This window comes from Piliocolobus tephrosceles, chromosome X (assembly GCF_002776525.5).
Source record: "Piliocolobus tephrosceles isolate RC106 chromosome X, ASM277652v3, whole genome shotgun sequence".
Lineage (NCBI taxonomy): Eukaryota > Metazoa > Chordata > Mammalia > Primates > Cercopithecidae > Piliocolobus > Piliocolobus tephrosceles.
In genome coordinates, this window is record NC_045455.1 from 46755368 (window position 1) to 46764656 (window position 9289).

At 34.4% G+C, this 9289-nt stretch overlaps 1 long non-coding RNA gene across 1 annotated transcript in view; it reads right to left on the reverse strand.

Moving 5' to 3' along the window:
- Window positions 1–6049, reverse strand: part of LOC111521970 — a 62203-nt gene extending 56154 nt beyond the window's left edge. The window contains exon 1 of the long non-coding RNA XR_002725128.1: window positions 5933–6049. This is a non-coding gene — a long non-coding RNA (uncharacterized LOC111521970). The remainder of the gene's footprint in view (window positions 1–5932) is intronic.
- Between the last annotated feature and the right edge of the window lie 3240 nt (window positions 6050–9289).

Below are 9289 nucleotides of genomic sequence, written 5' to 3' on the forward strand. Positions count from 1 at the left end.
CCGTTTACAAACCGAAGACAAAGGCCCCAGAAGAAATCAGTCTTGCTGACACCTTGATTCCAGACTTCTAGCTTACAGAATTATGAGAAAAAATAAATATGTTTTTTTAAAGCCACCCAATGTGTGGAACTTTGCTATGGCAGCCTTAGCAAACTAATTCAAACACACTTCTCAGATGTCCATGGGCAGCTCTTCCCCTTATCTTTCCACTTTCTTCTACTGGGAAATGAAGTTGTTAAGATGCTGATCTAATTTTTGAAAGGTACTGATCCTCTGTTTTCTGTTCTGGTTCTCTGTCTCTTCTACTTGTTTAGAAGTTAAGGTTGATGGCCTACCTGCTGCGTTTCATGAGTTGCTATAATTGAGGATGTTGTGGTATTTCCGCATCAAAAAATGTTTGGGTTGTTTACACCAGATCTTTCCATCTGAGGTACCTCACTGACTGGGTTCTTATAGGAAGCTTGGTACAGATGGATAACATGGCAGATTATGTAATGCACATTAATGATATTAATGCAGCTACATTCATTCAACACAGGATGTACTTTGGTAGGATATGCCAACTCAGCAATTTACTCATCAGCAAAAAAGGCTTTTACTTTAGCTCTTAAGAAAGTAATTTTGTGTGCTTTGACAGTTGGCATAGGTAATTGTGTGTAGCCCTCATCAGTGGCAATTTGAAATAGGAGTAATATAATCATCTGAGTATAGCTTTACAGAATGAAGAACCATTTTAGTTATCTATACATAGTATATCATCCTAAATCTTGCAGTCAATGACCACTTACTTGTTAACATACCGTTCCTGACAGTGGTCATCTTCTAGTTCAGTTTTTACCTTATGTTGTTCTAAAAACCCAGAGTATCAGTGACTAGAGGAAATATTTGGCTTCAGAGTGTAATAAACACATATCAAGGGCTTGCTGCTTTATGCAGCCTGCTCTCATCTCTCGCCACTTTTTTTAGCACAAGCCATTATTAGCACTAGTCATTTTAATAATGACTATAGCATAAGCCTGAAAACTGAGTAAACTTAGAAACCCATATAGGCATTCTTCCTGTCAATTCAACAACCTGGAGTGCTGGGATTCTAGATGGGCATCTTATACTAGGACTGTTTCACAGTAATTAACCAACCGAATTTACCAGTCATATTGCTATCTTTTAACTCCCCTAGGCAGCCTCTAACAGAACTTCTGTTCACCTAATTGTACACTATACCCCTATATCATTGTCTCTTTGCATATGCTTTTCTATAAATCTCTACTTATCAAAAGTGATCTGACTTTTATAATCACCGCTTTCTCTCACATTAGAAAAAAAATTTTCTTTAAAAACAGGTCACTCTCTTCTCTAGCCATCCAAAATACTTTGTTTCTACTGACGTGTTTATCAATCTACTCACTATAGTAAAATTCATTACTCACATATCTTTGTATCTTTTTAGACTGTAAGCAATATGGTGCTCTTGAAATAAAATACTCTCTATGTGACTTTGTGACTATATTAACTTTTTTGAGTCTTCACTTCTTCATTTGTAGAAGAGTAAACAAAACTTCTCATATATACTATAACTTTGATGGGATTTAATAACAAAGTGTTTGGAAAGTCCACTGTATTTAAACTCCAGAGACATCTACAAATTTCTTTATATACGCTCCTCAAAATATAAATATCAGCCACATGCTTCCCATAGTAGGTACTTAATAGGTATTGTTGATCAAAAGAGTGAGGTTTCATTTCCTTTTCATTCTGTTTCAATGAAAATACAGACCAGCATTTATTCCGTATGACTGATTTTGTACTTTTCAGCACAATATCCTATAAAGAACAGTCACTCAGTAATTGTCTGTTGAGTTATAAATCACAAAGGTTTTCACAACAAAAGTAAAAAAATTAGTTGACTTTTCTAATCAGTTATTCCAAAATGACTTTTCTTTTTTAAAATCATTTTTTAACAATTCTGTTCATAGCTGTAAGGCCAGATAACAATCATTAGCATTTATTGACCTTTTGCAGTAGTAATTTAATCTTTGGGGGAATAAAATTGATTAATCACAGCTTGACATATTGAAATTTGGCATAATTCTTTCCCAAAAGTGCTTATAGGGCAGCAAGTTCTAGGGCATTTAGTATAATAACTAAGGCACATATTACAAATAAAATGTGTTCAAAAAAGTCTTTCTGAAATTTAAGGTCATCAATTTTAATAAATTCCTTCAATCCTGAAATAGCCTTGCAATAGTACAGAGAATTGATCATATGTATTAATCTCACCTCCATTCAAAAATTTCAGAAAAAGTGTGGCTAATAATTTAAGTACAAGAAAAAGGGTAAATGTATAATAAAAATGAGATTTCAAGAGACTCTGTAAGTGGAAGAAAATTTAAAAAAATATGGCTAATATTAAAGATTATATCACTTGACAAACATTCAATATCCTAACTTAACATGAAGAGGCTGAAACACTAAAACCTATATTTTTGGTGCCAATTAGAGAATCTCATAAGATTTCATCAATAACTTATACTCACGGTAAACTTAAATTTGGAACGTAGTCAAATGGAGCAAAGGGACAGAACTGGACATTCGTTTTGCAAACTGAACTAAAGGCAGTAAAATTCTGGTAGATCTCCAATTCAGCAAAAATTTCTTTCTGATTATAGCAGACAGGCTGTCCTAGTCCATTTGTACTGCTTTGGCAAAAGGCCTGAGACTGGGTAATTTGTAAGCAAGTGAAATGTGTCTCCTGTAGTTCGGTAGGCTGGGACATTCAGGATCAAGACTTTAGCATTCACTGTTTGGCGAGAACCTTCTTGCAGCATCCTCATATGGTGTAAGGGCAAAAAAGGGCCTAGCTATCTCCTTTCATCCCTTTTTGAAGGTCGATAATTCCACTTATGAGGTCTCCATCCTCCTGACTCAATCACCTCCTAGACGTCTCACTGCTTAACACTATTGCATTGGAAGGTGAGTTCCACTATAAATTTTTGAAGAAGACACAAGCATTCAAACCCTAGCATAAGCCATGGATTTAGAAGCAATATTTTTATCAGAAATCTCCAAAGTTGGTAGGGTGATTATTGGTTCTACAGCTTCTGATTATGATAGGGAACAGCTTCTAAGGAAACCCATTGCAAAACTGTGGCTTTAGAAGTCCGGGATCGGCCTAGAGTAAGTTTTTCAAACACCCAAATAATTTAGTAAGCTATCAAACGCTATGAGATAAATTGTCCATCTTTATGCTAGCTGAAATGGATTGTGTTCTAACCTGTATTCTATTTAACTGAATAATTGAATCAGAAATTTCTTTAACAGTACGCAAAATATAGAAAATTGGGTTTTGTTTTCTGGATAGTTAGGTTGAAAGAGATTCAAGTGTGCATTATAGATAGGATATTGACTTTTCACATTATACAGTGACAAAAGAAGTAATTCATTATCTCTACCACCTACAATGAAGTTTCTGTTGAAGGAGATGCTTTATTAGATATGGCAGCTGCTATGATAAAATCTTACAGTGAAAATGAAGTTTATCTTGCAGACTGTTAAGTTACAGTGGATTTTCAGTGCTTGGCTTTACCTGGTAACGTAATTAACTTTTATTTGAAAGTTAGTTAAGAAAACACTTGACTCTGGGAAGTGCAATGAGGACATTTGGATGGAATTAAATAATGGTGAATATCACAATCTTCTCAGAGTCTCTGAGACTTCCTTCTCATCATAAGAAGCTTTTCTATCTTTGCTTTGGAAGGCTATCCTTGTTTATTTTGTAATGGCCTCACTTAAGGTTAAGCCTTCTCCAGACAATCACAAGAGGTACCAGGTTTCCCTACGTCCCACTTCCATCACTCCTCATAGCCACTAAACTCCAACCTGCCACTTGATGGGCAAGAAAATATCTGACCAAAAAAAAAATAATAATAATTTTACATAGTAAATAACATAGTATTTTGCTTATCTTCAAAAGTAAAAAAAAAAAAAAAAAAAAAAAAAAAATATGGTGGAATGTATATGAGACCAGTTGAAAATAAACATAATATTAAATTGAATTATCATATGGAAATGAGAGTTTGAGAAAAGTTATCAAAGATTATGGATCACATATCTTAGTTTATACCACTGAGAATGGTATCATATATTTTATTGGTTAGTACATTGAATCAAGAATCAAACTTAATCTACAGTTACTGAAATTATTATGCCTGAAATTCTTTGTATTATAAACTGAAAGAAACTCCAAAACTTGGAGAGAGAAAAATGTTGCATATAATTCATAATATATGACTTTTTCATAATTATGTACTCAATTGACCAAGGAATTGTTTAATTCACAATGAGATTGAGAAATATATCATTTAAAACACTCCAGTGATGATTCTGTATAGCACAACAGTAAATATGTGAGATGATTGAAATTGGCTAATTAATTTTAGTAGGGATGATGGGATCCTAGAGTGTCAGGAGCAAAGAACCATCATCTGACATCCACAGGTGACGTAATTTTCTCACTTAAAGAAAGACTTGGCCAATTAACTGTGTAAATATGCACTCAAGGAAGAAACATTTGCAGTTATTCGGTTGATAATACACATTGTCTCTGAGCTATCAGTAATCCATAATGATTCAAAAGATGAAAACTGTGGTCCACTAATCAAAGTCCATGTTGAAACGACTCTATGTCACCATGGGTTTTGCTTTGTTTTGTTTTTTCTTTCTTTTATTTATTTATTTATTTATTTATTTATTTATTTATTTATTTATTTTGATGGAGTCTCACTCTGTTGCCCAGGTGGGAGTGCAGTGGTGTGATCTTGGCTCACTGCAACTTCCACCTCCTGGGTTCAAGCATTTCTCCTGCCTCAGCCTCCCAAGTAGCTGGGATTATAGGCATGTACCACCTTGCCTGGCTAATTTTTATATTTTCAGTAGAGACAGTGTTTCACCATGTTGGCCAGGCTGGTCTTGAACTCCTGATCTCAAGTGATCCACCCACCTTGGCCTCCCAAAGCACTGGCATTATAGGCGTGAGCCACCACATCTGGCCAGTTTTTCTATGTTCATCAATTTAACCAATGAGTACTTTCCCAGATTCTGAATATGTTATTCATATACATATATTTGACAGTTAACGGAAATACAATCTTGTTTTCCTGATCTTAGACGTAAGAGTTATTATAGTAAAATGAGAGAAATGGAACCTCTAGAACTTAACTTCCTTAATAAAAGAGCAAAGTGATAGCAATACAACATTTCTGGGTGAGATGCATAAATAAGTGTTAGTATTAAATACCTGAAAAGTGTACATACTATACACATATTTAGCTTACTTAACTGGTCTATACAGACGTGTCCTGAAAAATTACTGTGGAGAAAATTAATGCATCCCCTGATATGCAACTCTCCATCTGCTAACAGCTTTTTCTCCATTCTTTAAGAGAAAGCACCAGATGTAATTTGATTAAATCTATCAGAGAACAGCATTAGACCCTCATTTTCTTACCTCTGTATTACCGCAACTCTCCTGTTAAAGTTCTGAATTAATCCAGAGGGATGATGATCATTTTACTACTCCAAAACATAGCATATTGGTCTATAACATTTATAATGTCAAGACCTGGTGGGAAAAAAAGAAGGAGGTATCCTGAATGAGTTGGCAAGACTTACACATTCTGAAGGCTGAGAGAACTAAGTCTCAGAGTCTGCCTCCTAAATGAAGTTTCAAGGAGTTATTGTGTGTATGTGTATGAGTGTGATGTTTCTTCCAAGGTAAAAAATACAGATTGTAGCTCCATTCACCCACTACTGCTGAAATAGAAGCACAGTGATTTTTAGGACTTTTTTAAATTTTGGAAACAAAATATACCATATAGTTGAATTGTTCTGACCCATTTTACTGGATAAATTGAACGACTATTAGTTTTTATCAGACCCTAATTCCAGAAGTGTTCTCCACCTTGTCCAGAGTTCACTTCAAGCAGCTCAGTCACCAGTATTAAAGACTTAGTAGACCAAGTTGAAAAGACAGTCAGTAAACATCACAAGTATTGTTAGACTGTAAAGCAAACACACAAACGTTTATTAATTGCTTTGTAAAATAAGTTGAAAATTTACTGTTACAATATAACAAATGTGAGTAAAGAGAAAAAAGATATAGAAAAGAAATAAACTGTGTACAATGTAATCTCATAGATTTAAAATGGATAAAGATTGATGATACTTGACAAATAAAAAATGTTAAATAAAAGAGGAAAATATCATAGATAAAAAACTGCTATAATGATTACACATAAAACTTTCAAGTATTTGTTTAGAGAATGACATGAAGCACTTATTCTATACTTATGGATTGATTTAGAATACTTCTTTGTACTTATATTTGTCAACAACTTGTTGAAGATCTACTTGCCAGAGATCTTTCATTCTCATTTTGCCTCTTTACTTAGCTCAACACAACTACATGCACAGAATATTCTCACCATTGTGCTGCAGAGAGAGGCAGAGGTTCTCTGCATCATATAATATAAAACACATATTTTGATATGTTTTATATTTTATATAGATAGTAATGAACAATAAATTATGTCTTCTACCAAGCAATGATCATGACTTTCAGATGGAGATAGGAAAATTTACTGCTACAAGCCCTGGGCAGAGGTGATAACATAATTTTCACTCAGGTAAAGACTAAATATTTAGCTAGTGTGGACTCTTGACACCCCCCTCCCTGCCCTCCTCACACACACAATCTTGTGCACTGAATCATGACCTTCCCTTAGCCTGATTGCTCAACATTATCTTTCAAAGTAGTCACTCTTAGATCATTCTCTCATCTTAAGGTTTCACTATATTCCAGCCTTACTTGTTTCTATCCTTCCACACAAATCTTTTTCACTTTATTCATTCATAATAGCTTATGATGGAAAAGGTAGTTGAAAAAGTGCATTGCTTAGTTTAACTACAAGTCATATCAACAAAGAAAGATGATTCTGCCTTAAACAAAGGTAGGAAAGTTTCATTCTTCATAAAAAAATTCAGCAAGGTATCAATTCCTAGAGATAAAATCGGGGAGATACTTCTTTCTATCCAAGGAATGTGGTTCTTTCTGTCAGAACTACTCAAATAATATTTTCTGATGAACCAACGTAAGGCTAAAAATTAAATTTCCCTTGCAAGACTGTTTAAATATTCACATTCTGCTGCACAGCTAAATGTTTTGGTTTTGTTTTAGAAAATCTGAAGGAAATTTTTCTAGTCATAAGGAAAACATTCTTTGTGAAATTAAAAAGATACATATTTTCTTAATATAAACTAGTAATAACTTGAGAAGGATGTTTCAATTATTAAAAATGTCTGTTTTTGTACATAATACATTACTTACATGAACTGGAATTTTTTATGACCTGGGGAATATTGAGTTGTATAAGATTTATGCTGGATTTTTGTTAGATAAATGGCAAGTAAGAGAGGGGCAAGAGAGTTTCATTGGATAGTTCTTGTTGTAGACACTGAGTGGTTTTGTTGACAGATGAAGGTCAAGTGGTTATAGTTATGTGTGAGTGCAGTATACAACAATATGAAACAAGAACAGCATAAAATCAAAGTGCTTTCATACAGGGAAAAAAAGAAACTACCAACAGAGTAAACAAGCAACTAACAGAATGGGAGAAAATATTTGCCCACTATACATTTGACAAAGTTCTAATATTCAGAATCTATAATCTACAAGGAACTGAATCCAATGAGCAAAAAATAAGCAACTCCGTTAACAAGTGGGCAAAGGAAATGAAGAGACACTTCTGGAAAGGAAACACACATGCAGCCAACAAACACACGAATAAAAGCTCCCCTCAAAAAACATAGAACAAATGCTCTAATGTAATCATTAGAGAAGTGCAAATCCAAACCACAATGAGATAACATCTCACACCAGTCAGAATGGCTAAAATTAAAATGTCAAAAAATAACAGATGTTGACAAGGTTGTGGAGACAAGAGAACACATGCACTGTTGGTGGGAGTGTAAATTAGTTCGGCCACTGTGGAAAGCAGTTTGGAGATTTCTCAGAGAACTTAAAACAGGCTACAATGTGAACAAGGAATCCCATTATTGGGTATATATACAAAGGAAAATAAATCTTTCTACCAAAAAGACATATGCATTTGTATGTTCAAAGAGCACTATTCACAATAGCAAAGACACGGAATCAACATAGCTACCCGTCAGTGGTGGACCGGATAAAGAATATGTTACATATACACCATGGAATACTATGCAACTCAAAAAAGAATGAAATCACTTCCTTTGTAGCAACATGGATGCAACTGAGGCCATTATCCAAGGCAAATTAAAGCAGGAACAGAAGATAAAATAACATATGTTCTCATAAGCAGAAGTGAAACACTGAATACATATGGACATAAATATGAGAAAAATGAGGATTGCAAAAACTGTCCACTGGGTACTATATTTACTACCTGGGTAATGAGATAATTCATAGTCCAAACCTCAGCATCACACAATATACCCATGTAACAAACTCACACATGTATCCACTGAACTTAGCTAAAATTGGAAATAAAAATTTAAAATTAATGATATAAAACATATAACACATTGCTGAAACAGGTTGTTGTAAAAAAAGTGATTAAAAATAAAGTATAATAACTGTTAAATTTACTCAGAATTTTGAAAAGTAATAGAGCTAATCATGTAAAACTTGTAGAAATACGTGAATCTGGCCAGGCGTGGTGGCTCACGCCTGTAATCCCAGCATTCTGGGAGGCCGGGGCGGGCGGATCACAAGGCCAGGAGTGTAAGACCAGTCTAACCAATATGGAGAAACCCCATCTCTACTAAAAATACAAAAATTAGCTGGGTGTGGTGGCACATGCCTGTAATCCTAGCTACTCAGGAGGCTGAGGCAGAAGAATTGCTTGAACCTGGGAGGCAGAGGTTGCAATGTGCCAAGTTTGCACCACTGCCCTCCAGCCAGGATGACAGACCAAGACTCTGTCTCAAAGAAAAGAAAGAAAGAAAGAAAAAAAGAAACATGTGAATCATATTTTATAAAACAGAAGTACAAAAATTGAAAAAAAAGTTATTTTTGTTTTTGATACAAAACAAGACAAAACTAAGACAACTGCAAAAACATGAAGCCATTGTTATGCTTTAAATAAGCTAGGAATTTCAGGTTACCTGATATATCTATGTATATTCATGTGCTCGAGTATCTGTACTATATATGCATGCACATATACTTGTATGTGTTTACACACAGACATACATA